This window comes from Andrographis paniculata, unplaced genomic scaffold (genome assembly GCF_009805555.1).
Source record: "Andrographis paniculata isolate CXL003 unplaced genomic scaffold, ASM980555v1 Contig74END, whole genome shotgun sequence".
Taxonomy (NCBI): Eukaryota; Viridiplantae; Streptophyta; class Magnoliopsida; order Lamiales; family Acanthaceae; genus Andrographis; species Andrographis paniculata.
In genome coordinates this window covers 4,512,589-4,525,348 of record NW_026137611.1, presented here as the reverse complement: position 1 = coordinate 4,525,348, position 12,760 = coordinate 4,512,589, and positions in this window count along the sequence as shown.

Below are 12,760 nucleotides of genomic sequence, written 5' to 3'. Positions count from 1 at the left end.
AAATATGTATGAAATTTGATAATGAAAATTTGGCTAGAGAATTTTATTATGCATATGTTAAATAGATTGGATTTAGTGTTAGAAAAAACATATTTCATACAAAAAAAAAATGATAAACTTGTTGATAGAATATTTTATTGTTGTTCTGAAGGTAAACAAAAATCTAATAAACAAGATGTTTATGTTAAAAATTCGCGTGTCGAAACTAGATTAGGGTGTTAGGAAAAAATGAAAATACATTTGAATAAAAATGAAAAATATAAGATTGTCAAATTTATTTCAAATAATAATCATTATTTATCTAGTGCAGATGAACATCTGCTTATTTAAATCATATAAAAAAATAATTGAAACTCAAACTACTGAATTTGAAATAGCAGATAGTGAAAGTATTCCACCTAAAGCATCTTATGATTATATGATCAAACAAGCAGGTCATAATTTATGATTTACTTCAAAGGATTATAGAAATGATTTGCGTTTAAAGAGAACTAAGGATATGAAAATTGGAAATACGGGGGAGTAACTTTAATATTTAGATGTAAAAGATTCAATTTTTTTTTTTTTTTTTTTCACTCAATTCAAATTGATGAGGATGATGCAATAACTAATATATTTTGGATATATGGAAGAATGAAAGTTGATTATGCTGTATTTGGAGATGTTATATCTTTTGATACAACTTATAAGAAGAATTCTCAAAATCGTCTTGCATTGTTTGTTGGTGTGAATCACCGCAAACAAACTGTTATTTTTTATTGCACACTTTTATATGATGAAACTACTGCAACATTTGAATAGATATTAGATTTATTTTCTTATAGCATGTCAGGTAAAAATTCAACAACTATTTTGGTTGATGAAGATGCAACAATGGCCAAAGCCTTAGCTTCTAAATGGCCAGAGACATACCACAAGTTATGTATTTGGTATATATATATATATCAAAATGCTACTAAATATTTAGGTGGAATTTTTGATAACTTTAAAGATTTTGCTCATGATTTTAGTAAGTTCGTATATGATTTTGAAGAAGAAGATGATTTTTTAATTGAATGGAATAACATGATTAAAAAATATAATTTTCAAAATAATGATTGGTTGAAAAGATTATTCAATAAAAAAGAAAAATGGGCATTGGTTTATGGTCGTCAATCTTTTTGTGCTGACATCACTACGACACAAAGAGGCGAAAGTATAAATAGCGTGGTTAAAAGGTACGTCAATTACAAAAGTAGCTTACGTCAATTCTTTGAATATTTTCAAATTTTGATTGATAATCGTCATTATGAGGAGTTGAAAGCTTATTTTAGAGCAAATACAAGTACTCTTGCACTATCTTTTCCTACTCAATTGTTAAAATATGCCGCATATATCTATACTCTGAATTATTTGAATTATTTAAAAAAGAATTGTGCAAAAGTTATGATTGTATCTTTTATGTTTTTTAGGGTGTGTTTACTTGTGAGATTTGTTTTTCCGTTTCACTATTCAAAAAAAATTTTTCCCCAAAAACATCAAATCAAACATATATTTTTTATTTATTATATTACACTAAAATTAAATTTTACATTCAAAACATCACATCAATACATATTTATATCACATCAAACAACTATTTCAATTCAAAATTTTACTATTCAAAACCAAAATCTCACAAGTAAGGTGTTTTAATTTATCGTATTACATCTTTTGAAAAATCAAAATATCATTTTGTCAACTATGACTCTTTGAATAGCACGATACATTGTAGTTGTAGAAAATTTGAATTTTGTGAAATATTGTGTTATCATACTTTGAAAGTTTTTACTGTACATAGTATTATTATGATTTCAGATTCATATAATATTATTAAGATTCCAAATTCATATATATTAAGACGATGGACTAGAAAACCGAAGGTTGAATATTTTTATAATGTATTGACATTTCAGGATGATTCAAAAGTGTTTGCAAAAAATCTAGTATAAGGATCTATGTAATATCTCTAATCAACTTGTTACAAGAGCAGCTGAAACAAAAGAAATATACAAAATAGTAAGAGATGGATTTAAGGAAATATTTGAAATAGTTAATGCAAAGTTGCAAAGTATGAATATTTTTTCCGATAACTCTAGCCTACATTATTTGAAGGAAAATGAAAAGAATTCATCTACAGCTGAGGAAATAAGAGTAAAGTTAAAACAAAAGTTATTTATCGAAAACAATGATATGAAATGTTTCATCAAATTCATCAACCGCAACAGATTAGTTTACATTGTACTTGGATAAAAATATTTGTAATACTTTAATTTGTATTATATTATAAATTATATATTGCAGTATCAAAACTATCAGATAAATAAATTTATGCCATTTGATTTTTCCGACGAACTACAATATCCGATTAAATTCACTAAATTGCTTCTGGTATTTATTTATTATTAATTATTGTATATATATTTATCATGGTAGTGGATTTTATTATATTTTTTTATATATAAATATTCAGGTTCAAACATATCAACGATTCAAACCACTTGGATAGCGAAGACCTGGTGCCATTTAAATTACTATTTATTTTCATAATGAAATTTGATTTTTCTATTTCATATTTTGATTATACTGTACACAAGTGCAGGATCTAAAACATATTTAAAATTTTTATATTTGAATTATTTTCTTATTTGTTTTTTTTTTTTTTTTTTTCTATCATATAGTAGTTTCTTTGGAGTGAAATTGGTTATTTAATTTGACTTGGTTTTGATGATGTTTTCTTCTTCAATAAATAATAAAGTATAACATTTGCAACATATATGTCCTACAAATTTTTAAAAAATATAAGAAAAAAATGTTATATGTTCTACAATTTTTTAAAAATTTTGAAAAAAAAAATATTGCGTTTTATGTATTTTTTTTTTTTTTTTGTAAAAAAAAGATTTTATTTTAATTTTTACAATTGTATACAAACAAAATATTATGTTTTAAAATAAGGATATACTAGTCATTTAAATGAATTGATTAAATAAAGTCTGATTTTAATGTCGTAGATGACTTTATTTGATTGGATGGAATAGAGTGAAAGATAATACTCTATTATGCCAAAAAATTTCTAGCACATTAAAAGTTATTTATTTTGGATTTAATTGATATGATAATTGTATAAGATGATATATTTTTATTTATTTAATATTTTATTAATAAAATAAATATAGATTAATTTTAACTCAAATAATTTTTATATTTAAACAAATTATTGATGCAAGTATTTGTAAAAATACTAAAAATAAAAAAGTATATAAATATAAATTTGAATTATTTGTAATAAATTATCATTGTAGTTATTTCAAATATAAATTATTATTTTTTTGTATTTAGTAGATTTTTTCTTTTTAATAATATCAAATCAAATTCTTAATTTTTATTTAAATTATAAAATCAATTATAAATTCAGAACATCAATATTTATTACTATATTATATCAAATAATTATTCAAATTAAAAAATTTATTATTCCAAATATTCGAATCCAAAATCCAAAATCTTAACCAAATATAACATTAGTGTTTATTAATTATGAAATATATTGTTTAAAATATTAAAATAATTATTTTTATTTATTTATTTTTAAAAATTCAGCTTAGTTCGGCCCCACTCGAGTCTCATTTTTCGATGCTTGTGTCAAATTTTTAGATCATACCCACTTTTATTTATTCTAAATAAACATAACTAAAAATAGGAATGACTTAGTATGATATACTGAAATACCGAATCATATATATAGTGTTCTGAAACTTTTCTTATATTAAAACAAATATATTGATATCGTACCAAAAAAATAGTATATTAAAAATTCAGTAACAAATATATATACCACTACAAAAAAATAGTATATTTGTAACGGAATTCTGTTGCTAAAGTTCACGTAGCTAACGTAATTTCATCTCTAATTCCGTCTCTAATATCATTAGTAACGGAAAAAGTGAATTTAATAACGAAAAAACCTCGTTACAAAATTGTAGTGTACCCTACCTTACTAATATTTCAGTATACTAAAAGTATCAATATATATTGTTTCATACTAAAATATCAAATTGAAAATAATTTTATAATTCAAGAATTTTTTTTTTTTTTGTTGTATCAATATACCAAATGATCGATATATACTGATATATCGAATGCTAAAATATCATCATAATATATTTATTGTCGTTGTATACTGAAATAATTTTGATATTTTGATGTATATCGATATCGAATACTAAAATATCAACATAATATTGTATACCGAAATATTTCGATATATATATCGATAGTGTCAAATTATATATTGATATCGTATCGAAAAAGTTCGGTATAATATCATACATAACTGAAATTTTTAGTATACCAAAAGTTTGGAATTTTTTGTGTTTTCAGTATGATATGCAAAATATTTCGACAATTCGAAAAGTCAATATTTTTTTACTTGTAACTAAAAATAAATTATTGAAATAATTATGGGTACAAAAATTGAATATGTTTACTCAACAAAAAACTTCTACTATATTTCACAATTAATATTATAAAATATACAATATAACACACATTCACATAATATATAATATTTATTTTACATTCATAAAAAATCAACATTTGAATACAAAATATTACTTATTTATTTACCAACATATTTTCACATACCTACTATAAAAGCATTCAAACTTTTAAAAAAATAAACAAATACATTCTAAATAGATTGATTTTAATTAATTGAGATTTATTTGTTATTAGATTTATTAATTGCTTCATTTTATAGAAAGTGATATAATTGGACGAGACAACTAGAAAAAAAAAAAAAAATTGACATAATTTGGTGGGATTGATGAAGTATGTCACTATTCACATATGTAAATAGGTGCAACACTTAACCTAAAAAATCATTACCCTATTTTAGGTTAGCATTCTAGCTGACATTCTAAAGCTATTTGCCGCCACACAGTAAGACTCCAAAGGATGAAGTTCCAGAGGATTGGATTTCAAGAAAAGCGGCTTCCAAAAATGAGGTTTCGGGTGAGGAGGTTCGAAGACGAAGATGGAGTCGGAACCTTCAGGCCGCAAAGCCGTCCAACAACAAGGCCCAAAGCAGGTTGCGATCAATTTATAAACACAACATACATAAGATCTAGTTACAACCCCAAGAGATAGGAAGAGAATAAGCACAACGTAAGCTAATAGAGAGAACGTAGTTGGAGGAGTAAAAAACCTCTTTCCTGAATTATAGAAAATGTTGGTTTGTTAGGATTTAATCACAACAAGCGCACACAACACAAAATATTTTATCCAAAAATCAAACTTCATCCATTCATTTTTCTAGTAGTTATCCGTATATTTTTAGTTTTATCCAATTATGTCTTAATTTACTTTATTTCTTGTTAATTTCAGCGTATTATGTTATTTTATGTTTCAATGCTTGCTCTATTCGAATTTTAGTAGTTTTTAGTCGAATTTTCTCAAATTCAGTTGTTAAGGCTTGAATCCGTACATAGGCTCTACCATTGACTGAGCTTACAAAGAAAAATAAACGCTTTGAATGGGGAGTTCCTAAACAAGCATCTTTTGATTTTCTTAAGAGAAAACTTACTAATGTCTTTAGCTCTACCTGATCTCACTAAACCATTTGAATTGGAATGTGATGCCCCAGGAATTGGGATTGGAGTTGTCTTGATGCAAGAAAAGAAGCCGATTGCGTACTTCAGCGAGAAGTTGAGTGGGGCTGCTCTTAACTTTTCGACGTATGACTGAGAGTTATACTCGCTGGTTCTTGCACTTTAAAGCACTATTTGTGATCACAAGAATTCATTGTTCACACTTACCATGAATCATTAAAGTATTTAAAGAGTCAACAAAAACTTAGCAAGCGGTATGCAATACCGGTAGCATTCGTGGACACATTCCTTACTCCATTCAGTACAAGAAAGGAAAGGATAATGTTATAGTTGATGCGCTATCAAGGAGGTACGGGTTGCTAACCTTGTTAGAATCTAAGCTCATGAAATTTGTATTCATAAAAGATATTTATGTGAATGATGTTGATTTTTCTGATATCTTTGCTAAATGTGCTACACATGGATTTGGTGACTATTATTTGCATGGTGGATATTTGTTTCGTATGAATCGTTTGTGTGTACTTAGGTTTTCACTTCATGACGTGTTAGTTGTTGAGGCACGTGAGGGAGGTTTGATGGATCATTTTGAGCGTGATAAGACATTGAGTGCATTGCATGAACACTATTATTTGCCTAAAATGAAGCATGATGTGGAGTCTTATGTTAATAAATGTGTTGTTTGTAAGATTTTCAAAATCACATGCACAATCACATGGTCTATACACACCATTACCTATTCCAGAAGCACCATAGATTGATATTTCAATGAATTTTTTTATGAAATTGCCCAGGTCTAGGAGAGGAAATGATTCAATTTTTATTATGATTGATAGATTTTAAAAAATGACACACTTCATTGCATGTAAGAAAACCAATGATGCATCTCATGTTGTAGACCTATTCTTTCATAATGTCTTGAAATTGCATGGTGTTCCTAAGAAAATTGTGTCGGATATGGATACAAAGTTTCTTAGTTACTTTTGGAAGACACTTTGGACTAAATTGGGAACTAAGTTGCTATTTTCTACATCTCATCATCCCAAAACTGATGTTTAAACTGAAACAGTGAATAGAACCTTAGGGAACCTACTTTGTGTCTTGATAAAATAGAATTGCAAAAGTTGGGAGGAATGTTTGCCTCATGCTGAATTTGCATATAATCGTACGTTGCATTCATCAACACACATGTCTCCTTATGAGGTTGTTTATTACTTTAATCCTCCAACACCTTTGGATATGTTACAATTTTCTAGCAATGAGTATTTTAATAGTGATTTGTGAAGGTGATGCATTAAAAGCTTGGGATAACATTGCAAAGTCAAATGCTTGGTATGCTAAAAGGGCTAACAAAGCTTGTAACCATGTAGTTTTCCAACCAGACGATTGGGTGTGGTTGCACTTGAGAAGAAGTAGATTTTCCGAGCAACGGAAGTCTAAGCTCAGCCTAAGAGGAGATGGACCATTCCAGGTTGTGGAACGCATCAATGACAATGCCTATCGTATTGAGCTACAAGATGAGTACCAAGTTTATGGTACATTCAATGTTGCTGACTTAAGTCATTTTGATGTAAAAGAAGAACAAACTATGAAAATGGGACTCATTTTTTCAAAAAGGGGGGATAACGAGGTCGTCAAAAGCGATGATGAACCTGCACTTCCACCTGGTCCGATTACACGAAACCGTGTCAATATGTTTCAAACTAATATTATGACATTAGTTCTACAATTGGAAGAAGAGAACATTCATGAAATTGAAGCATGTAGGCCAATGGGAAGAGCGTTGTCAAAATTGGAGATCATCTATGATCCATGCACTTCATTCTCTTGAAGACCATAATTTATAATACTCATGAGATTTTCTACTCACATTATTATCTCATGTTGGATAAAAGGTTCTATTTTATTTAAGAAGGTGGGCCCTTTTAAAGTAATTAATTGGACCTTTCTTAATTATTTAATTGATTGGTCCTTATTTTTATTTTTTAAAATTGGTGGGCTTTAAATAATGTGGACTTATTGTCCCACATTAGTTGTAGAACTTTTTGTGAAGCTAGTCTTCCTTATAAATAAGGCAGTTGGTCTCATTTGTAAGACACCTTGAAATTTATATCAATTAAAGTTTCATTTTTATTTCACTATATTGGAATTAGTGTGTGAGTAAGGATTTTCCCTTGCATATTCTCAAATTAGACCATTGGGTTCGTGGCTTTCGAAATCGACCGGAGTTTCTAACCAAATTATTTGAGTCTCCATTGGTTTAGAGATATTAGGTTTAGACAACGCTTGGATTCACATTCGATTGGTTGAAGAATCGGACACTGGTAATATATCTCTTTATTTGAAGTGATTACATCACTTTGTAGCTTCCAATCCTTTGTAATAGAATTTAGTCTATTTTTTGTGTTTTAGCCTATAATTTTGATTTCAAGTCCGAAATTTATTCTCATAGTTAATTATCATCCAAGTTAATTTACATTTTATGCCGTATCTTTTATTCTTTATTCTTCATTCTTTCATTATATTACAAACCATTGGTTCTAATTCTCTTTACTATCTTTTCTTGTTTCTTTCGTTATATTACAAACATTGGTTCTTTTTAACTTAATTTATAGCTAAAGAAATTATTTTGGACATTTTACGGTTTGGCCGTGTCAATCCACATGCTTAAACGTATGTAAACACAAAACTTGAAAATTCAAATTATTATAAGTTGATCTGAGACTCTATATATATATATATATATAATTAATATGGAATTAATTCAATTAGAGGGAGCTAATTCTGTGGGTTTGCCCCAAATATAGAATGGATATTGCAACTGAATTGACAGGTACAACTACAAGCTTACATCATCAATTCAAACTAATTATAGTATTCCCACCTGAATGTCAATATTAGTTGAAATTAATATTATTCAAAATTATTTTGTGGAAGCTAAAGGAATCGCGTATACATATATATATATATATATATATTTATAACAAATATATACAAGTTAAATTTTTTACCGTTAATAAACTATATTTTATTTATTTATTTTATATTGCATATATGAAATGATGATATGATGAAGACGTACAGTTTGGACATATATAAAATGTATGGAGATAGATATTTGTAGCGTGATTCATCAGTTTCATGAGTATGGGATTCGTTTTCTAAGTTAATTCCAAAAGTTGAAAGAAATTCAAATAATTACACTATGATGGATCGATGAATCATAAAGTAGAGAGAGAGAAGAGGGAGGGAGGGATGGGTTAAGATTTGCAACTCACTCTGATATCTGATCCACAGTGACTACCAATCTACATACACTTCAACTCAACCATGCATATAATTTGTAACGTATAAGAAACAATAATAATAATAATAATAATAATAATAATAACAACAACTCAACCATGCATATAATTCGTAACGTATAAGAAATAATAATAATAATAATAATATAATTGTTTATATATATATATATGTATGTATCTTATAACACAACCAAGCCAAGACAAGTGGTGGTGCTTAATTATACTCCCTCCGTCCCACATAATTTGTTCATATTTTCTATTTTCGTTCGTCCTACATAACTTGTCTTTTCTATTTTTGGAAATATAATTACGCACTTTAATCGCATTTTAAATTTTAAATTTTATAATTTTTTTAATTTTAATTAAACTATTTACTTATTTTAATATTAATTTATAATTATTTTTATTAAATAATAATTATTTTTTAATTATACTTTACCTAAATTTCCGTATCTACACTAATAATCCTATATTTTATGTGACGGAAGGAGTATTTGTGATCCTCAAAACGACTACAACCACCTAGCCTAACCCAGCCAAGTCTGAATGTGAATGTGATAGACACATACCATGCACACCAAGTGGCTAGTTTCTAGTATTTACACGTAATTGGGACACGCATGCACACACAATAATATTAATGCATGCAGTTAGTTACGTGTCACCTCTCTACTCTACAGCCTCCGGTTACTCTCAAATTAATAAAAACATCCAAGTAAAAATAAATAAATGATGTACATTAACTAATGTTGGTTTCGCGGGGAGACTGACATAACCATATTAGGATTGAGCCAACTCAACAATAATATGATATTATCTGTTTTGGATTTAGTTTGTACGAATTTATTTTTTGATATTTTCTAAAAAGTTTCGTACTAGGAAAATTAATTTAGGACTTATAAGGTGTAAAATTTTTTTCTCAACTTCCAATATGGGAGTTGGTTTGCACCCTAACAATCCTCCACTCAAACCAAGGACCAACCAATGGGTCTTCCCTACCCATCTTGTACCGTCTATCATAAAGTGACCCGCTGCCTGACAACCACAACTGTCGGGACCGATTCAACGCCATAAGACTTTCGACACAAGGCACATTCGCAGGTCACAAGGGCGAGCCTACCACCACAACTAATGCCCCAGCCATTTTATCATCTAACCAGGCTCTGATATCACTGTTGGGACTGTGCCAATTCAACACTAGTATGATATTGTCCACTTTGGGCTTAGTCCGTACAGATTTTTGGATATTCTCCAAAAGACCTCGTACTAATATAGTTGATTTATGACTTATAAGATGTGAACTTTTTTTTTTTCCCAACTTTCAATATAGGACTTAACAATAAGAGCTATTAATCCATCAATTTTTCTAGTAGAATTGATTAATGAGAGTCTAGACACAAAAGATTCAAATCACTATACTTTGTTTGGATAATCGTGCTATGAACTTCATTACCGAAGAGATTTAATTCCAAAGATAGGCTAGCTATGGAATCTTATAAGTTTGATTTCCCGATCGCGTAAACATCTCGAGATCATCATTAGAAGATCCGAGACTGTCAACCAAGACAGCTAACAAAGAATATCAATAATTATGAAAGGAGTCCATAGTTTTCATATTTCTATTCCTGTATAGAATAAGTTTTCTTTTATTATATTTTCTAATAAGTTTGTTTCTTTATTTTATGTTTCCTAGGTTATATGATGTCTTTAAATTATTTCCTTATTCTAATGTTTCATTTATTCTATCCCCAAAGATCTATATATGAAAGTTTTGTTTATCATTATAAAAACACACCATTTTGATATTTTTTATAATATTTATTATTTTCAAGAGTGCTTGATCATTCGAGAGATCGTGTGATGCAATCTTCGGTAGTTTTTCAAAATCGGGTTGTTTTTTTGGTGATTCGAGACAGTTCATCGCCTCTCAATCGGTGCTGGAGCGCTTATTGCATTAACTATGTTCTTTGATTGGTTTAGAGATCTTGTGTTGTATGCTTCCTACTTCTTACGTGATGCTCATCCGACCTATAATGTGGATCGAGAATCCAGATTATCCTTATTTATTCCTTGTTTGATTTAGAGATATTGTGTTTCGTGTTACTTAATTCTCACGTGGTATCTATCCGATCAATTTTTTAAATCGAGAAATGAAAGTATCTTTTTATCCATATCATTTACATCTCTATTCTTCCACCGAATTTCCCATATTTCTGTTATATTGTTTTATGTGATTTGCAAGTTTCTGAATCATTCAATTACGTTCGCATTAGAGATCCAGATCATGTTTAATTTTCTGCGGGTACAAACATCACTGGACGGGTATTTTCCGGTGTAGGCAGTCCCAGCCTAGAAAACAAATTAAAATGAAAACGGTTAAGTGACATTATTGAGATTGAAGGTCCGATTCGTGTATAATGCGTGAGTACGTGGGACAGACACAGCGAGCGGCCCTCTCGAGAAGTGAAATAAAGGAGAGGTAGGGTAGGGTAGCGTAGGGTAGGGTCGGTATAATGTGCATTGGGATTAGCAAAAATTGAACGAAGCTCGTCCATCGAGGCATATGTATATATACAATTAATTCCATCCCCTTTCCTTGTCCCAACTTTTGAAATGGAATGGGTTCGCAATCTAATATGATGTGTGTTGCCCATAACGTAATATTTTATTTTATTTTATTTTTAATTTTTAAAACAAGATAAATGATACTCAATTCCTTCCGGTCAAAAATACTTTCTCCGTCCCGAAACTAAATATTCATTTGCTTTTTGCACATAGTTTTAAAAATATTAGTATTATATTGAGATATAATAGGAATAAAGTAGAAATGACTAAAGTAACCTTATTAGTATGTGTGATATAAATGTAATGGCATTTGTGTAATATATTGTAAGTTGTAATGGTATTTGTAATGTTAGGTAGATAGTACAGTTACTAAAAAAGAAAATGGATACTTTGTTATGGGACGGATTAAAATGAAAAAATGGATACTTTGTTATAAGACGGAGAGAGTATAAATATTTGTATTTTGGGATGTTTAATTAAAAAATAAATATTTTATTAAAATATCCCACTTTTTTTTCATAAATATTCTTATTTTATATCACATCATTACTTTTACCCAAAAAAACAAAGACAAAAATATCATTATACTACTTTTAATTATCCATTATAATTAAAATATTATTATTTCTTAAACGCTAAAGCAAAAGTAAATCAATACTTTGTACGTGAGTGAATATTACTGATAAATGCGAATATAATATTACACAAGAATTCACGCCTATTACCGAACCTAAATACCCATCACATTTCAGTAACCCATTGCAACTGTCAACAAAATAACAAAAATCCTACTGCCCATGAATGAATGCACACTATCTCCATATTAAAAATCATCTCCCATCACAAACTGATGGGAAGTTCTATTTAATTGTATTTAAAAATTAATTTTTTACTTATTTTCTATATTCTTTTTTTCTCTTAATTTTCATTTTTTAGTATGGAAAAAAAAATTATAAAATTTTGATTTTGAATTTAAATAGTTAAATATTTAATTAAAATAATTATTTAATATAATAAAATATGTATTGATATAATTTTTAATATAAAATAAATTTAATATAATAAATAAATAAAAAATAGATATTTAATTAATATTATATTTTAAAAAATATGTAATAATAAAATTAAAGAAAAAATCTCACAACACACCGAAATGATGACGAAAATAGCCACCATCAACAAACATTGACAATAATCTAAAAATTTAATTTATAATGATAATAAATTATTTACATTTCATTTGTACAGGATTTTCTTTTTTATTTG